This window comes from Hordeum vulgare, chromosome 7H (assembly GCF_904849725.1).
Source record: "Hordeum vulgare subsp. vulgare chromosome 7H, MorexV3_pseudomolecules_assembly, whole genome shotgun sequence".
NCBI classification, from domain to species: Eukaryota; Viridiplantae; Streptophyta; class Magnoliopsida; order Poales; family Poaceae; genus Hordeum; species Hordeum vulgare.
This window is the reverse complement of record NC_058524.1, coordinates 608,438,531-608,451,813: the sequence shown is the minus strand read 5'-3', so window position 1 is coordinate 608,451,813 and position 13,283 is coordinate 608,438,531. Positions and strand designations below refer to the sequence as shown.

General features: G+C 43.1%; 1 non-coding gene across 1 annotated transcript; it reads left to right on the top strand.

The window, feature by feature from the left end:
* The first annotated feature begins 12,854 nt into the window (after positions 1–12,854).
* TRNAE-CUC lies at positions 12,855–12,927 on the top strand. Its single transcript has one exon. It is a non-coding gene; the product is annotated as a tRNA-Glu (tRNA).
* Positions 12,928–13,283: the final 356 nt, after the last annotated feature.

Here is a 13,283-nt window from a genome sequence, read left to right as displayed (position 1 = left end):
GTGTACTATCCACCATGACTAGCTCACTCGGAGACGAAATATGTTGGCACGCCAGATGGGTATCTTTTTTTTTATTTCCTTATGGTTATGTGATCACCATGAACCACGACTGATGGGGACTATATATATGCATGAACACTTGATGGGAGGTTGGAAAATAAATAAATATCATAAAAACTCATTGATGAGGTAGTTGACAACAAGCAATTGGTTAGTTCGACTTTTTCTTTAACAGGCTACAGAGGTTTGCTTGAGTTTGTATCTCCAGCTTTTAACCAAACTAGATGCGCTTCACGCCATCGTAGGTATGTCGTTGCCCATGTGCCCATGCGTTGTGGCCACGTCACTTTCACTGCATCCTCAAAACCCTAGCAGTCTTGCAACGATGGCTATAGAAACTGACAACGACAAACGAGACGATGGAAATGCTCACTTTTAAAATTGTCTTATTTCTTTCACATAGGTAGATTAGTAGTAAAACTCCAACAGTGTCAGTCAAATATTACTGTTAACTTTTTAGGGATTTCAATAATAATTATATATTTTTTTGAAAATCTTTATTACTTATTCAACAAAGGCCTGTCAAGAACATACATCAAGCCACCCGAAGCCCCACTCGCACCTACAAAACGCGATAACATGGAGTGCTCTTACTCCCCATATCTAAAATCGGTGTCATTGTCAATCCATTCACATAACGTATCGGAACTAACAGCCGGTGCAGCAGACCTAAAGCGTACACCACATGCACATGTTTTAGAAGCCACCATCATGATCGAACCGCTGACCCATCTTCAGGAGAGAAATCTGCATCATCCTTGCCAGTCCGGCCATCCGTCGACGCCACCACGGCGTCCAACGGCGCCACCTCCCTGCGCTCGTCCATCCAGACGCGAAGACTCTCTAAGATCTGTCGTGTGTAGCACTTGCCGAACAGGCATGACAAAGCATAGCATCTGTTGGACAGACATGACCTGACATCACCACCGAAGCTCCGTGCAGGACGAAGACGCTCCACCTCCTGCATGTGTCTTCCAGCGCTGCTCCACAAACAATGCTTCCTAGAGAGGAACGACACCGTAATGCCGTCATCGTTCGATCTGGAAAACCAGATCCTAGGATTTCCCCTGGAGCAACACGAGTGGATCGACAATAGTTACAGGACGAAACCTTCATCAAGGTCACGGCGCAGAACGCCGCCATCGTCCGCCGTCGGCTCGGTTTTCACCGGCAACTATGTCTCCTCGACTCGTAGCCAGTACCGGATCCTGCGACGAGCCCGGTCACGGGATCCCAAGATCCGCCATCACCGGTGCGTCACAAAGACCCACCACCTGGACCGTCATCCCCGACGGAGGGGACGCTGCCGCCACAATGGTCGGATCCGGGTTAGCCGTCGCCGTCGCCACCGCCAGGACTGGATCCGGGTTGAACGCCACCGCTGCCACCGCCACCGGCCACACCGAGCCCCACCTTCATATTCTAGCAACGTCCAGCCAACCGGCACGCCACACCCAGCCAATCTCCACCCACGCCGCCACGCGCCGCCGCCGGGAGCTGCTGCGCCGCCGTGCCTTGAATCTGCATGACGCCGTCGTCGAAGCTGTCGTCCCGCGCCACACAACATCGAACAAGGAGAAGGGAAATCCCCGCCGCCGCCTACGCCGACCGGATCGGCAGCACACACCGGCGGCGGACTAGCCCCGGCGGCTAGGGTTCGCCCCCTCAATAAGAACTACATACCGGTGTATATAGACATGTTTTGAAGTGTAGATTTACTCATTTTGCTCTCTATGTAGTTCATGTTGGGATCTCTAAAACAGAGGGAGTACATGTTAATCCCCCCTCCCCCTCCCCCTCTCCGACACAGTATCTTTCTCATTTATTATTGACAACAATACCAGTCTCGTATTATTTCTTTGCAATACACATTTAGAAGAAGTCCTCCAAAATTTTGGTGTTTAGATAAAAGTTTCGAAATGTACCAGTGGAGATGCGTCTCGTGTGTGACATATCATGGATATATATAGAGGACAGTGTATTTGGTAATAGTGTGGCTAAAGACAGAGTCACGTGGCTTGATTTCACACATGGAAAGTCCTCACGTGATGATGGATGGAGTAACTACCGTCTAGCTATATGGGCATTAAATTGAAGTTAAGGTTTTATTTTGCAAAAAAAAAAATAAGTTGTCATAACATACTATAATATCAGCATCCATGCCATCTCAATCTCTGCCCACTCCCCACTCTTCGTCCAATTACATATGCTTCAACGACGTCATTATCTCATGACAAATAGGTGACAAACACCTATAAGGGGTCTTCCCGTGTAAGTGTAAAAAAAACGCATGTTACCTTGAGAATAGGAGATATTGGGAAGGAGTCATTTAGTGAATGGGAAACAGAAAGCATTGCACGGTGTGATGCTTCGTAGGAGCAGCGCCATGCTGCTTTGCAATTATCATGTGATGGTCGTGGCAACATGCTCTGAAGGAGTCATTTAGATGTGCTTGACCAAGTTGCTACCTGTCCTCCACGATCTGCTATGTGGGAGTAGGTTCCACCGGTTCATGACCCTCTCGAGCTCCGCACAGTGACCTCGCTACAGGCTGCCCCATTCACCTTAACAATTTTGAATAGTGTCTATGTACGTTGGATATCAATCTTGACCGACTCGTACACAAGTGCCTTAATAAAATCACGCCTTCTCTTCTCCGACGCGGTCTAGTGTTGACGTGCAACAGCAAGGTGTAGATGTGTCCATATATGGCAACTTGGAGATGATGGGTGGTGCACCAGGGCAGATCCAAGGGCGCCCATGGCATCTTCTGCATATACCGCATGAGGAGGCGATGAAGAAGTGAAGGGATCGCCGCCTGTTGCAACGATGTATCACTATACCTAGAATTTGCCGCTGTCATCTCTCCCTGAGGTGGTCTTCTTCTAGATCTAGGCTGTATTGTTCCTAATTAGGCATGGTTCCTTCTAATTTTCAAACCCCAAATCAGTTAGACGTTGTTGAATTTTATCCATGGATTCTTTGCCTTTTGTACAAGCATATATTGAACCAATTGATTGATGGTTTTCATGTATCAAACTTTTCTAGTAATTTTTTTATATGTGTTTTCTCTCATAAAAAAACATACTGAACTAAATTTGTGGTCATTGATTTTTTTTGTTCAACTCGAAGTGTTCTTTTTTGTGGAGTAATGTATCCAAAGTTGCAGAATCCTAGAGGATTTTTTTATAGAGAGGAGTTGGGAAGCGGTGGGTGCTTAGAAAAAGCCTCAATATAGATAAAAACAAAGCAACATCGCCTAGGTCCACGTAACCTTGCCACATAAATGATCACAAAGCAATAACGGTTTTGCTAAAACATATTTAGATGTGAGATAAGTATTGCACATCTAAATCCAATATGATTGATCTTACATGAAGATTCATGTGTTTTTTTACTTTTTATAGTTGATTTAGTCATTTAGGTGTGCAATAACTATATTCCATCTAGATGTGTCCTAGGCACATCCAAGCAGTAAATAAGTCAAGAAAAGATAAAAAGCTCGCGTAAAAAAATCAAGAGCACTACACATAAACATAAACTGTGAACCAATCGTTCAACAACAAAAACCAATAGCAAACCACCATCTAAAATCATGAATGAACCGAAGGTAAAATAGAACGCACATCAATCCTTTAGAAATCATGTATAAGTTCCAAAATTTAGAGGAACACATGGCTTATATTGAGTGGTGCCCGCTTGAACAAACATGTGCTAAACACATAAATCATTGATGGAAGAAAAAAAGGAAAATAGAGCAAGCTAATTTGGGACTATTTTTGTTAACCAAGTTTCTTGGATGTTTTTTCAAAGTAAAAAATTGCATAAACCTACAAAGGTCTTTTGTCTTCGATATGTAAAAATCTCAGGTTTATTTTCTAACAAATGTTTGCATTTATTTGAAAATATTATTCATATGAAACTATGTTAATAGGTATTATTACATACAGAAAAAAAGTTTAAGTTGGTTTGTATTTTTTTAGAAACATTGTTCTTGCAATGCGAAGTACTGGGTGCATCATCCACTTAACCTTGCCACATAAATGTTCACAAAGCAGTAACGGTTTTGCTAAAACACATTTAGATGTGAGATAAGTATTGCACATCTAAATCCTATATGATTGATTTTACATGAAGATTTATGTGGTTTTTTTTTACTTTTTATATTTGATTTAGTCCTTTAGGTGTGCGATAACTATATTCCATCTAGATGTGTCCTAGACACATCCAAGCAGTAAATAAGTCAAGAAAAGATAAAAAGTTCGCATAAAAAAAATCAAGAGCACTACACATAAACATAAATTGTGAACCAATAAGACTGTTTAACAACAAAAACCAATAGCAAACCACCATGTAAAATCATGAATGAACCGAAGGTAAAATAGAACGCACATCAATCCTTTAGAAATCATGTATAAGTTCCAAAATTTAGAGGAACACATGGCTTATTTTGAGTGGTGCCCGCTTGAATAAACATGTGCTAAACACGTAAATCATTGATGGAAGAAAAAAAGGAAAATAGGAGCAAGCTAATTTGGGCCCATTTTTGTTAACCAAGTTTCTTGGATGTTTTTTCAAAGTGAAAAATTGCATAAACCTACAAAGGTCTTTTGTCTTCGATATGTAAAAATCTCAGGTTTATTTTCTAACAAATGTTTGCATTTATTTGAAAATATTATTCATATGAAACTATGTTAATAGGTATTATTACATACAGAAAAAAAAAGTTGGTTTGTATTTTTTTAGAAACATTGTTCTTGCAATGCGAAGTACTGGGTGCATCAAATACTATTCATTTGTAATTACAGTTCACCCCTCGTAACTAAGTAGGATTACAGCACACCATTAATTAATCAGTGTAATTATTGTTCAGGGCACTATTCCCCAGCTTCCACATATCAAATTCACAAAGCCCTTGAAAAAAATGGAAAATAACGAGGGAGCTCCTTGCTTAGCCGGTTTAATATATTAGTATATGAGCTTCATGTACTTGGTTGGATACTAAGATGAAGTTAGGCCGAGCGCTAGGCACGAGTTGACTGATTTTAGGGAAGGGAAACTGTTGGCTTGCCACTCGTCTGACCCAAGGACTTAGCCACTAGAATGAAGCCATACAACACATCTTCCTTGTCTCCAATCAATGCAACAAAAATCCCTCGTGGCACGCCAACTTGCGCGGCAACACAGTCGTTGGACCATGTGGGTTCACAGCCGCATCACCATCATGCCTCGCAACAATGCCTCTCTCTCCTCGCACTAGCCCATCTACAACATAATAAAAGTTTAGTGATTTATGGTTTATTATGCTATGTCTTTATTAATTAGAGAGTTATAATGTGTCATCTTAGATATCAATGGGCATTCAAAATGAATCATAATGTGGAATATCAATGGGTATCGCCCTTTGAATGTTCCGGCTGGCTGACTTGGCACATTTTTACACTTGTTATGAAAAGTTCATATTACCACTTAATGATTAACATTGGAGTAATACCATGTTCATATTACCACTTAATGATTACATGTTCAAAATGCATTTATGATGTTTGTGCTCTTTAGTTGATCGCTTTCTGTATTTCACATGTGTGTGTGCGCGCGCATATTCTCCAATGATTCTAAACTGATACTTACACGAACTTGGACGTTTTTTGCTGTTACGTGTTATTCCCTCTAAAATAGTGATATAAAAGTTTACAAAGTGCGTAATTTTTTCATAAATCTGAAGCAACCCCCCCCCCCCCCCCCCCCCCCCGTGCTCTTAGGCGTGTGGTACTCCCGGTGCTCCAATGAAAAAAACATTTAAAAATGTTAAAAATAATTTGGAAAAAATGTGAATGTTCAAAAAAAATGTCACTACATCCCCTAAAAATATCAGGTCCAAAATTGAAATATACATTAAGAAACGAAAAGAGAAATCTAGATGTGAATAATATCAATGTTGGTTTTGTCCTTTTTACACTATACATGCTAGATTTTACATTTTTTTTTCTCAATATGTGTTTCGAGTTTGGACCTGAAATTTTTAGGGCTTGTAGTCACATTCATTATGGACATTCACATTTTTTCGAAAAAAATTTGAAGCATTTAAAAAATGCTTTTTTATATTGAAGTATTAGAAGTACTGCAAGGCTGGGAGCATCAGATACTCCCGCCTTCCCCACCCCTCATTTTTGCTTCCCGCTCCGCCACTGAAGATGGAGATTGATTTTTACTAGAAGGACTGGGTGCGCTTTGTTGCGTCGTTAGATTAAAAATAAATTAATCATTTCATTTTAAAATACAACTAGCAAAAGGCCCGTACGTTGCAACGGAATTTGTTTCGTAATTTTCAATGAAGATGACCATATTTTACTGCATCATTGAGATACACTATCACTCTTTATTTCGTGAAATTATGAACAATTTAGAAATCATAACATTTTTCAAAAATTGTCTACATATTTAAAATCATGAATATTTTTTATCACATAACATGTTAAATTTAAAATTGAGGTTTGAAAGATATGAATATTTTTAAAAATACTTTAATCAGTAAAATATTTAAGGTTTGAGAAAAAGTCTAGAAAAAATGGGGAGTACCTAGGGTCAAACCCAGGTCTCGTGGACGAGATAGATACGGCGTAGCCAACAGGATGGCTAGTGTGCTTGTGTAGTCTAATGGAATAAAGGTTGATGAACCAGAAGCTAGCGGCGGCGATTTAAAAAAAAACGAATCGTTTTCCACTTATTAATGGCATTGGTGGATAATTTTTATCAACTTTAAAAACAATGTTAATGACGGATGACAGAAGCACTAATTGCTTTATTAGTAAAAAGTAGAGATAGAGAGATAGAGAGTAGAGAGTAGAGATAGAGATAGAGAGTAGAGATTCTTTTATTGCAAAGTATAGGACTTTCACTCCTTACGCGACATCTACACTGTTCCCTCGCGCGAGCACACCGTGCATGCAAACGAACCGCTCGGACGAGCGTTCCTCGCTAGAATCCATCGAGGCCAAATGACTCCGGCGCTGCACCGAACTTGGACGGCACAATCACAGACGGCACAATCTGCTTCCACGTGCGTACGCTTTATCATTCATTCTTCCACTCGCTGCTTCTGAGAGTTGGTCTACTCTGCTCTGTTGTTCTCATGATTTTCTGGCCCCCGTCGATCGATGGACGCAGTTCTACCCGAGCTTGAATCGATCAAAGTGCTGCGGCAAAGGGATCTGCAACCTACGCCGTCAAATACCGTGGCGCTAGAACATTGAGTGAGAAGAAACTTCAACGAGAAGTAAGCTTTCGGACCAGAGACTCTGATCAACATTCAGCAACATACTACCTGATACTATTTCCAAACAAGCCTCTTATTCTGAATTTCTTGCAGAAAGAATCGAACGTTCATGAGGCTGCGACGAGAATACATTCCAAGAACACCCGTGGACATATTCTACCACCATAGGAATTGCAAGCCTAGTTTTGCAGTGCTAAAAGCTCGCTTACCAAACTGTTGATTTTTCTGACCCTTCAAGCGAGATTTCATGGCTTCCATGATCGTACCTGAAATGTTTCAGATATGATATGTCTTTTTTTCTCTATGATTTTCAGACAATGGAAAGAACTGTTTTAGATATTGGTGTATGCAGAACAGAGTAAAAAAACAGAGTAAATGCTAGTACTCCATACTGAAACAAAAAATATTCTGCCAGTGGCCCTAGTAGAGTGAAGATGTGGTGCGGAAGTGTAGGATTATTCCGTGGCCGGCTCTGAAGACAAAGATAAGTTCATGCCTAAAACATGTTTGTGGTGGCCAAGAACTCCACGTTAGCGTCCGGTATCATGCAGCCGCAGTTATTAGGTGGCAAAATTTAATTTTGAGCAAATCAATCTCATGCAAAAGACTATCAACGGTTCTAGCAATATAATCTACACCATCTATACCGTAATATTTGTCGCTGGGCAAACCCAGTTCAGCATCCCCAGTGACAAATATGATGGAACAGAGGGAGTAGTTCTCTAACCCTATCGCTAATTATAGTGTTGAAAGTATTTTGAGAAGCAATGAAATATTTAGTCGGTTTTTTATTATTGTTTTTATAGAAATTACCATATAAGTTTGAAAAAATATTAGGATAGGACTATTCCCAAAGTTAACCCTATAAATATTGTTGTTAAAATTATTTCTAGTAACAAAATTAACATCAACCTGGTTATTACTTTGTTCAATTAAAGAGGCTAAAGGAACATCATTAGGATCCACAGAAGCTTGTTTGGTAGTTCACCTGATTTGGTTCCAAGTTATTCTCACACATGGTTTTCTCCAAACTTTAGATCAGTTCAATTTTCACCAGAGAAGCGATTCACAGATTTGGCCTTAGCTACGACGAGCTCACGGTGTTCTTCATGCATACAGATACATCTTTGCTTTCTCGCACTAGAGCGTCTGATTCAAGCTAATCATTTCCTAACGTCTCCCAAACCTAATTAACATGTTTGTGGTAGTGTGTGCACATGGCCTACTGTCTGTTTTGTATTGACTACAAACATGACTTTAACAAAGTAAAATGAGGGGAATTGTCTTGTGTGCTATCCACCATGACTAGCTCAATCGGAGATGAAATATGTTGGCACGCCAGATGGGTATCTTTTTTTATTTGCTTATGGCTATGTGATCACCATGAACCACGACTGATGGGAACCATATATATGCATGAACACTTGATGGGAGGTTGGAAAATAAAAAATGTCGTAAAAACTCATTGATGAGGTGGTTGACAACAAGCAATTGGTTTGTTCGACTTTTTCCTTAACAGCTATAGAGGTTTGCTTGAGTTTGTACCTCCACCTTTTAACCAAATGAGCTTCTTTGTACTTGGTTGGATACTAAGATAAAGTTAGGCCGGACGCTAGGCGCGAGTTGACTGATTTTAGGGAAGGAAAACTGTTTTTTTTTAGAAAAGGAGGATGACCCCGCCTCTGCATCTGGGAGATGCATGCGGTCATTTTATTGATTATTCTCGAGGACCTTACAAAGCAGTACAACAATATGTCTGAATCCACCATCTTGGCAAAATCTGCCGCTACTCCTATCCATATGATGAAGGGGTGCAAGCTGTACCAAATACCCAGACCTCTCACCTAAGCCTAACATCTAAAGCCGGAGACCCTGACCGAGCCACATACCGGCTCCGGGGTACAAACCGGTCCGACGCACTCACATGTGTCATCGCCGCCATCTTCCACTGGTCCATCTTCAGATCAGATTGAGGTACCAGCCTTGGCAGGTGCCTCCGCCATCGGCGCCATCATGACGTCAAACGACGACCTCCACCTACGCGAGTCCATCTCCAAGCAGGACGGAGATCCATGCTAGGATAGGGTCGCACCACCGCCGTCGCCCACCACCCACAAGCGCCACCCAGCCCCAAGGTTCCAAAGCGGTGCCTTCAAGAAGGGAACGGCGCCGTGAGCGCCGCCACCACCCAACAAAGTTAAGACTTTTGCCCGGAAGACCTAGGGGAAGGGGAAGTGAGGGGATCAGTCCATACAGACGCCTCCAAGGAGGGGAACGGCGCCCTCAGGCGTCGCCGTCGACGCGGCCGACCATGGCCGACCAGGGATTTCGCCCGAACTAGATCCCCACCGCTAGCAGCACCTCCTGTACAAAACCGGCAATCCAAGGAAGCGCAGCCCGACCAGGCTGGCCCGCACGCCAAACAGGGAAGGAGGGGAGGCGCTAGATCGCGCGCACCGGCCACTGCAAAAGCCGTCGCTGGACGCCAGCGACCACCGGATCCCGCCGCCCGCGCGGTCGAGACGCCGGATCCACCTCCCACACGGCTGCTAGCCTGCCATGCCTCGCCAATGGAGCCGCCGCTCCAAATCTGGGACTCTGCATGCAGAGGCAGGGCAGCCTAGGCCCGGCCGCCACCATCCTTGGCGCCCCAGGCTTGCCCGGCGGCTGCCTCAGGCGGCGGCGAGGAAGGAAGGGGGAGGGGGAGGCGGCTAGGGTTGGGAGGGAGTGAGGGAGGAAGGGAGACGTGCGTGAGAGTCAGGAAGGGAGGGAGGGAGGGTGGGTTCACAGCCGCATCACCACCACGCCTCGCAACAATGCATCTCTCTCCTCGCAGTAGCCCATCTCCAACATAATAAAAGTTTAGTGATTAATGGATTGCTATGCTAAGTCTTTATTAATTAGAGAGTTATAATGTGTCATCTTAGATATCAATGGGCATTCAGAATGAAGCATAATGTGGAATATCAATGGGTATCTCCCTTTGAATGTTCCGGCTGACTACCTTGGCATGTTTTTACACTTGTTAGCGAGGATCTACGCCCTGGTGGCTGCCTGCTGCAGCATGGTGGAGGACTGCCGTGGTGCTCGTGCTCAGGCGACGTTGCTGCCCTGGCTGAGCCCATGGTGGAGGGGCTTGAATGGCCTACACGACGCTCGAGCGGCAACTTCGGCAGCGAGGGGCACGGCCGTTGGGTGTCTGTGCGGCCTGGCATCGCGTGAATGCCCTTGGGGTGCGCAGATTGGAGGCACATGGTAACGAGGAAATGGCCACTGGCGGCGTGCGATGCGGATCAGGTTTCCGGTCGTCGGTGGTCTTCGCGAGGTGCGGCTGGCCGCTAAAGATATTAGTGCTTCTTCGTCGATGGGCAGCTTCAATGATGGTGATGTTTGGTGGACTTGTCGACGCCAATGCGGGATGATGTGCGGCTAAGGTGGTGTGGGGGCATGGTGAAAACCATGTCTTGGCCCCGTGCTGTGACTAGCGATGGTGGCGCTGTGGCCGTCGTTGACCTTCTTGGAGGCATCATTGCTTGTTCTACCACCCATCCTGCGCAGATCTGGTCATTTCAGCCTCTCCGGAGAAAACCTTGATCTGTGATCGGACGACGATGGTGCCTTGGTGTCGTATTCCCTATAGGGGGCTTCGTCCTGGGAGCTTAGCGTCGGTAAGTGGGACCGGTGGATGGCGATTGGCGGCGGGTGTGGCGTCCTGACTTCCATGGCAATGATGGTGGGAGCGACGTCGCCGACGCGGCAATGGTTGCGGTAGTCAGTTCTTCTTCGGCGTGTCCAAGGTTTTGCCTCAGTTTGTTTGTTGCTATGGAGTCGAAGCTGCGGCGACGGGCCCCTGCGGTATACGATGATTGGCTGTAGGTAGCTCATTCGGCGATCTCCCATAGCGCCAGCCGTGCCTGGTTTTGTCCTAAAGAGTTCTCTGTTAGAGTCGGAGCTGCGTTGTCTGGCTGTAGGTCGACATGTCGTCCATTAGGATGGGCTTTGCCCTGAGTGTTTCAGTCTAGGGGAGTGGGCTTGGCCCTTGTTGTTTCGGTTTTTGTTTGATTTTCCGTAATTAACCGGGCAATTCTTTCCTGCTCATTTAATAGATGAGGCAATCTTTGCCTCCGTTTTTTAAAAATAAAACTGATACAAACACAAACTTGCACGTTTTTTCTGTTACTTGCTATTCCCTCTAAAATAGTGATATAGAAGTTACAGAGCGATTAATTTTTTCATAAATCTGAACAAGTTGCCCCCCACCCCCACCCCACCCCCGAAAAGTATCCAGTGCTCCTTGGCTTATGGTACTCCCGGTGTTCCAATGAAAAAAAAAACGTTTCTAAATGTTTCAATATAATTTGGAAAAAAATGTGAATATTTAAAAGGAATGTCACTACATCCCCTAAAAATTTCAGGTCCAAAATAGAAATGTACATTAAGAAACAAAAAGATAAATCTAGATCTGAATAGTGTCAATGTTATTTTATCTTTTTTTACACTATTCATGTTAGATTTTACATTTTTGTTTCTCAATGTGTGTTTCGAGTTTGGACCTGAATTTTTTAGGGCTTGTAGTCACATTCATTATGGGCATTCACATTTTTAGGGAATTTTTTGAAGCATTTAAAAATGTTTTTTTATATTGGAGTATTGGGAGTACCCCAAGGCTGGAGCACCAGATACTCCCCCTCCTCTGCCCCTCATTTTTACTTCCCGCTGCGCCACCGAAGATGGAGACTGGTTTTTTTTTTTTAGAAATATCGTCAACTCTATTCATTCAAAACAAGTGTTATAGGTACAATGTTTGTGTCATGAGGAGTACCCAACCACATATGCCTACCCACACTTATGTTACAAGCAAACTTGACAAGATTATTGGCCTCCACATTAGAAGTCCTAGATTCAAGAGTAAAAGAACTATATATATATATATATATATATATATATATATATATATATATATATATATATATATATATATATATTACAACGATGTTTAATCTCATAAACTATCGCTGCCTTAGGATCTAAACGCTCTGATATTAGTTTACAGAGGAAGTATGTTTCATTTCTCTACCTATTTTTTCAGTTTGATCAATATAACTAAAAAAACTGTAGGAAGCAACACGCTGAGTGCATCACGGCCGACCCAGAAGGTGTGCGTTCTTCCCTGTTTAGTACCCTCTGTAAAGAAATATAAGACTTTTTAGATTACTACTTAGGAGTTTGCTAAGCTTCAGAGGTGTGCGTGCACTCTGAAGTAGTACTGTCGAAGTTACAGAGTGACAGTCTCAGTTCAAATGTATTCTTCAGCCCAGATGAAAACTTTTTGCTGATTTCAGGATTCTTCGAATGAGGTGCAACCTAGATGCAATTCGATAAATATCTGATTCTTCGTTCTCATTTTTTCCGATAATACGTTTGAATCAGTTTTCTGATGTCAACAGTATGGTTTGACCTTGCTTATTTTATGTGGTGCGCAGGAACGGATTATTTCTAATATATGTAGTATCACAATTCCGTCGTAGTCTAGGTGGTTAGGATACTCGGCTCTCACCCGAGAGACCCTGGTTCAAGTCCTGGCGACGGAATGATCTTTTTTTTTGCATTTCTATAAACTTTCCCTAAAGTTAGATAAATGCATCTGGCAATGCGTTGTTGATATAGGAAAGACAGTTTGCCACGCTGAACAGTGAAATTATCTTCATTTTGAGATTGCTTTGTAGTTTTTGGTGAAAGGCAGATGCTTGCAAGGTAAATGTGTTGATGGTGGCCACTTTGTAGCTGGTGGCCAGTTTGTGTTGGTAGCTTTGAACCTGTAGGTTGATGATTCCAAGATTTTGAATTGGGGGCCGTGGCTGTGCAACCGATCCACTGGGAGGCATTTGATCATTTGATCGGCGTACGTATGTGTTTCCTGGTCCTGCAGGTCTCGGATCTGGACTCC